Source organism: Lolium rigidum, chromosome 1, assembly GCF_022539505.1.
Source record: "Lolium rigidum isolate FL_2022 chromosome 1, APGP_CSIRO_Lrig_0.1, whole genome shotgun sequence".
NCBI lineage: Eukaryota > Viridiplantae > Streptophyta > Magnoliopsida > Poales > Poaceae > Lolium > Lolium rigidum.
Window position 1 is genome coordinate 131,157,460 of NC_061508.1, and position 6,797 is coordinate 131,164,256.

Consider the following 6,797-nt stretch of genomic DNA (forward strand, 5'->3'; position numbering starts at 1 on the left):
TAAATTTAAATTCAATTTGAATCTAGAATTCAAACTCCATTTTATATTCAAATGATGTCCTTGAGTTAAACTCTTTTCCACATTTTCCTATTTGAAAATAAATTTACAAAGTTCATTGCAAGATTAGCACACTCTACTAATGATCTAATACCTAAATCATCTTAATTTAAATGTGATCTAAATCACTACGGGGTTTTGAAACAAAAGCAAATTTTCCCCATAATTTTAGTGGCATGCAATGAGATGCAGAAATTCTAAAACTGTCCCCTCCATGTCAACATTGCAAGATTAACAAACTCTCCTAATGATCTAATATCTAAGTCGGTTGCTAAATTTGAATTGTGTGTGACCACCACCATGAGAAGGTGTGCTCCACAAAAAATTGCCGCAATATGGTGCTAGATGTCCATTGCCAGCCACCGCAGATGCTCTAGTGTGCAAAGGAAACACCATTCCAGGCAAGGACAAGCACGACATGCTCTCGAGAAATATGGATCAGGCTTGAGACAAGTGGCTAGGACACGAAAAGTGCACTTTCCATTCATCTAAACAACAACCTTGAACTCGCGTTTCAGGAGTCAAACGCTCTCGATAGCGATATATGTGGTTCATGTGTCTTCCCTCACTGCCACTGTACGACGTTGTTGGGAAAAACACATAGGGCTGATGATGGTGGAGGGACGCTACTTCCCCTCCTCCGTTGTTTAGATTGATTGCTATGGTGTCCTCTTGAGTGATGGATATAGGGGGTGGAGCCGGAGGTCTGGTGCACCAGTAAAAAGTTGTTGGGGGGGGGGGGATTTCACTTCTTGTGCCCCAGTACCAACTCGCCCGGGGCAAAAGTCATTAATTAAGATATCTACACTACTTAAAAAGCACGAAAGTGTTCCTTATTCTGCCCATCAACACAATACGTCAACTGATTTGGTCGTCCTAGGACTACCCTTCCACCCGTTGCTCTCTCCCGCAATCAGCACCGCCTCCCGAAAAAAATCCCGTTGCTCTCGTCCCGCAATCAGCGCCGCCCCATCACCTCAGCGCACACAGCTCGGCCCCTCCCTTCCTTGTCCCCAAACACTCGTGCAGTCCCCTCTTCTCCCTCGCATGTGCGCCGCCGCTTCTCACATCGCCGTTTGGAGACCCCTCCTCCAGTGCTCGCCGACGACTCAGATGCGCCAACCTCCTCCGGTCGTCTCCCGTCCCTGGGAACGCACGCCTCCTCCGTGAAGCCACCGCCGTCGCCGCTGATGCCCCGTTCTCTCCAAGATCCGCCTCTCGCCAGCGGCCGGAAGCAGCGCCTTCACGGAGTTCCGCGACTTGATGCCGTCCCCTGGGACCCCTGATGATGATGCCGCGGACGATGCCGGGGAGCTCGACTTCGGTGACGATGACGGTCGCGGTGGCGCGCGGGTGACACATGGACGATGCTCGTGCCGGCTCGGTCCTCCCGCCCCTCGCCTTCCTACTCGGCCTCCACCACACTGGTAAGTTTCCGTGAGGAAGAGTGGTCGATTTGTTCAGGCTTGGTCTTTGAAGAGTGCCTGTGCGAGTCCCAGATCGAGGAAGAAGTTCGAGATCACCACCAAAATCTTTGTTAGTCGATCTTCATAGTAAACATTGACCTTCACAACTTCTGGCAATTAGTTAAATCCCATTGAGGTTCACAACTTTTGGGTGTGCCGCTGAACACTCGGCAACACCATCTAGACCGAGCCTATGTGCGTTCCTTTCTTTTCTGTGAGGAATGCAATCAACCCACATCAGTTGATCCCAGTGTGCGCTTTTTTTTTTGTCCGCATAGGACTGGTCACAGGATGCAGGCTTTGCTGTGGAGTGTCTTTCCAGCCGAAACCAATGGCATATCTCTGAAGCTCCTGGACTGCGCACCTCATGGGGCTGCATAGTCATTCATAGAACCGAACCTCTGAGGCCTTGCAGCTGGATTCGTCAAATCGTGGTGTGTGTGCGAATGCTCGTACTGGGTATACAGGTTGCAGATTCATCATCCTATGTTACTAATTGATCATGGTCGTGTTATTTGACTGAATTTTATCGTGCAACATCCAAACATTCACACGATGGTGTTAAGGCTTATGGTTTCTGCACCAAGATTTTGGCGGTGAGGGGTTTTCTCGACAGCAAGGACTGCCAAGGTTTCTGTCGATGATGAAGATTCCAACTCTCCCATGGCTGAGCACCCGCCATGCATTAAGTTCAAGACGCCGGACAAGATGGACAGTCACATTATGAATGTAAGCCAATAGTTATTTCCAGAAACCTTGGAACATCCAGTAATGTGGCAATGACCACTTGAACAGTTAGCTAATATGCTCTTTGAAGATACATGATTTATGACTAATGTGCACACATATTTGTTTTGGCCAGTAATATTGTGATACTCAAATCTGATATTGTAGATTGTGCTTGAGCTTCAGCTTTTTGTGCATTTGTTTCAGCCTTTACACAATTCATACACCGAGCTATATGGTTTTCTCATGTTTCATGCAGGTTCGTGTGCTGGTTATTTTTATATAAGTATGCAAGTTCTTTCCAATGGAAATCATCATCAATTTTGCTGGTGGTCTGGTCATTTTGTATCACTACGTTTGTCTTCGCTGAGGATACACTTTTCCCAGATTGTTTCTTCCACAACAAGGCAAACCAGGACATCTCTCTTCCTAAATGAGATTCAATACAACTCTCTTCACACAATTTGATTATTTTGTTTTGTCGAGTGGTCGAATCCCTATCACAATGAGTCGTACAGTATAAATGATCTTCAGAGTTGTCTGATGATCTCATTGGATATCAGGCTTCAAAATTGGCTCTTCTTTGGATGTCAAACAAATCTATCTAAAGTGTATTTCTCAAGATAAATAAAATGCTCCAAGTATTTTCCAGTTCATATGATTAGTGTCTCAAGTTATTCTCAAGTTCTTTTTCTGTAATTGTACGCTGCAATTTGATGGCTCCTGTTTCCTGCAATTCAGTTACGGATGTACTGTTAGGAATCCATTGTGGCTTATTTATATTTGTGGATCAAAAAAATGGAGAGGTTTCTCTCCTCTCCACCTGCAAGGTTCGATCCTTCCTCGACTGCCCCGAGCTAGATGAGTTCTTATTGCAATTTTGTGTTCTTAGGACAGAGGCACGGACTAACAAGTTCTGCCACTCAAATAACAAATTTACTAATTCAGGTTGTGCTAGCTTTTGCAGTCTTAGTAGAGAGAATGAAAACGGCTTTCAAAGGATCTAGCCCCTGTTCTTATCAACAAGGCCTGCAATCAAATGCTTCTTGTTTGTTGTTCTCTGGTCTTTGTATTATTTCACCAAATGGTTTCTGTATTAATTCGATGAATGGTTACACTATTCACACAATAAGGTGATCATCCTTGTCATTCAGATCAGATAACTTTATATTCTTTGCATCCCTCCTATTGGGATTCCTAGATAGCTCCATATATAGAGATGTACATGTATTTATATTCTTTATTTTCTACATTCCAACTATGAAAGAGTTGTACGCTGACTGAGATGGCAACAACGACCTTTCGTGCACCACCAACGCAGGCGGCTTGCCTTCATCATCCCTGAGCTATGGAAGGAGCACCAAGGTTAAAGATGACCTCCAGGTCGAGCAAGGCAACAGATTAAAGGAAATCCCCAAACAGAAAGGGAAGGCACGTCATCCCCACTCTACCTTGGTCCTCTTACTTCAGTTACTATGCATTTTAGTCTGTTCTTCAGAATTCACTCAGTAAATTAACATATTTGAGAGACATAGTTCTTGAGAATTGAATATAGTTAGGTTTTTTACGCTCCATCCACATCACTAAAAAAGGGAAAGATTCAATTATAGTTAATCCTGGCATTTCGAGGGTGAAAAATGCTACATTTTCTGGTAGACTAGAAGTGAGAGTACTATTTCTCACGCAAGATCATTTTAAGGCAGCTTCAATCTGCATAAATCTTAGATGAGATGATATGTTGTTCTGCTGTGAAGAAAGGCTCAGGTTGCCATGACGCTTGGCTGAATGGATCCATGTTTCCTTGGAAAGCGTCGGATACTTGGAAGGTGTAGACGGACCTCACCGGGGGAAGAAGACAACCACGCCGTCGATTCAGAGCATCCAATGATAGTTCATTTTGCATGGAGGACTAGCGCAGGGAAGGTTGCTGCAACGGTATGTTGAGACGGCGGAGGAAGGTTTGCTAAACCTACTAATATGTACTACAATTTCCATAAAGATAATGTTGCATGGAGGACTAGGGCGGGGAAGGTTGCAGCCGATGATGTTGACATTGCTAATATCTTCTATTCAAGTTAACTGATGTTGTGAAATTGCTAATAATTGGTTAGCTTTATTACACTAACGTATAGGGGAAGTAGATAGCAAAATTTTGGGAACTTCTCTTTCTGAAACATGGCCGTATTGCTTACATGCTCTATATTGTTAGGAGCTGCTAAAATAGGTACAGTTTGGTTTATTTAATTTTTCCTTTTCCTAAGGATATAGTTAGAATGTATCCATGTTGTTTGATTAGTCTATGTGTTAACTGTCTTTACCAATATTTTATACAGATCATATACTTGAAAAACCTTTAATCTTTACATGCAGGAGATAAGGATCTTTGTGAAGGTTCCGTAGATTCAGTTTTGGGCATTGATGATTCATTGTGTTCTCCTTCTACTCCATGATGATTTTAAAGAGAAATAATGTTTATTTTCGTGATAAAGTAAGATCTTAAATTTGACAAGACTTGAGTTTGTCTTCTGTGCATGATGTTATCTGGAAGATGATATTTTAGCAAGCAGTAAGTACACTGCAGGAAACACTATCTCAGATCCATACATTTGTTGTTTTTGTGTGTCCCAAAATACAAATTATTTTCAGCTGAAAATTTTCACGTTTGTGGAATATAATACTGGCTACATCATAATTTATTTTCAGATTTTTCGGAAACTTAGAAATGTGATTTTAATTACCTTTTAAAATAGGGATCACTCGTGACCATGTGCACCAAATCTCTGTCCACTAGCATGGAAAATTGATGGCGCAGTTCTTAGTAGACCTCTCGAAAGAATAGGTGTTTTGATCAATACTGTAGACAATCAGTGAAAGAGGGAGTTGGTACAGCATGGTCGGGGGGACTGTTTTTAGTGGTCAACTTACCGAGAACTAGCGAGTAGACATCGTTTTGCACGCTGGTTCAGTTGAATCTTTGGACGGCTTGACAAATATTTGGAAAGCTCTATGGAAGCTTCAAGTGATGCCCAAAATTATCAAATTTTGGTGTTAGAGGAGTGAACAATATATTGCCTTGCTTTGGAGTACCAGCCAAGAAGAGCGAATGAACTGATAAATTATATTTTACTTTTGTAAAACCTACATATCATTTGTTAATCTCTTGTGGTGGGGAATGGGCAGGCCTTGCAATAGTGGAATAGACGAACTCAGAGGACGGAGGTTCAAAAAGGCGAACTGAGATGGCTAAGCTGATCCATCGACTTTGAGGGCGAAATCTTAGGTCGCGCATCGAGGACTTAATTTATTTCTCTCATTTTGTAACACATGGGCTTGTTCTATTGGTACGTACCAATAAACGGAATAAAGTTGCTTCTCCCCCTCCCTTTTTGGCATAACTTAAACTTGCCTCTATTTCATTTGTTGACGACTCTTTGGGCTGGGCGGCGCGTGGTAGAATTCAAGGAAGGGGAAGGAGGAGGCACCAAAAAACTATAAATGGGGTGGAGCCAGGGGTTGGCGAGCAAGATTGGGGCGGGGTCCTATGTTGGTGGCGCGGAGACGAGGTGCAGATTAAAGGGGTGTGGTTTGTAGGGCGAAGGGAGTGGATGATCGATGGCTATTCATTTGTCTCTTTGTAGCTATACCACACTCGTACTATCATTGTCGTAACCAAGATCATCATCGTGTATTTGAGTGCTCTAAGGTAGTTCACATGCCTTTCTTATAATATTACAAAGGGTAACATCCTAGATTATGCATGAAAGCTAAATTTAATTCTTACTCTCGTCCTCATATGAAATACTCTCCAGCTCTTATGAGGATACATCGCTGCCTAAAAAAATTAGCATCCGCACCAAAGACTCGCATAATGAGTTTTTTACCCTAGCCATTATTGAAGATTTACTAAGCCCCTTTTGTATGTTTCACATAGAAGGCTACAATTAAGGTTGTCTCTAGATATTTATGGTGTGGTTTGGACTAATCAGAAAAAGAAATATTCCTTCGTTATACCTATGTTTGCAGCACCTACGTTTTGTGACACAATAATAATCCAAACCAGGTGTGGAACTTACCGCAAAAGAGTAACAAGAAGACCTAGAGCTTGGAACATGCATATGCACAACAATGATGTCTTGTTATTGCGTTCGGTATTATTATGTTGTAATACATTATGATACCCTTGATTTATTTTGAATTTGCATAGTGATTTGTGGATTAGTGTGTGCATTGAGAAATAAAATTTGAGTACCCGTGGCAACGCACGGGCATTTGTACTAGTGAGTTCTAGAAGAAAATAAAAGGTATCGTCTATACAAAAGAATCTCCCGAAGGATCTTAATGACCTCTTTGATTCAAAGGAACTCCAATGGAATTTTTGGTGGATCCAAATCCTTTGAATTTTTCTAAGGTGGTTGTTTGATTTATAGGATTGAATTCATATGATCATTTTTAGAAAATCATTTCACTACATTTTATAGGAAATCTAACATCCACTCCAACCTCATTGTGGGAACCATTTACTATTTCTATAACGAAATCAACAAACTT

At 42.0% G+C, this 6,797-nt stretch overlaps 1 long non-coding RNA gene across 1 annotated transcript; it reads left to right on the forward strand.

Moving 5' to 3' along the window:
* The first annotated feature begins 2,060 nt into the window (after window positions 1-2,060).
* Window positions 2,061-4,758, forward strand: LOC124682399. Its single transcript, XR_006996270.1, has 2 exons — window positions 2,061-2,252; window positions 2,509-4,758. It is a non-coding gene; the product is annotated as an uncharacterized LOC124682399 (long non-coding RNA).
* Window positions 4,759-6,797: the final 2,039 nt, after the last annotated feature.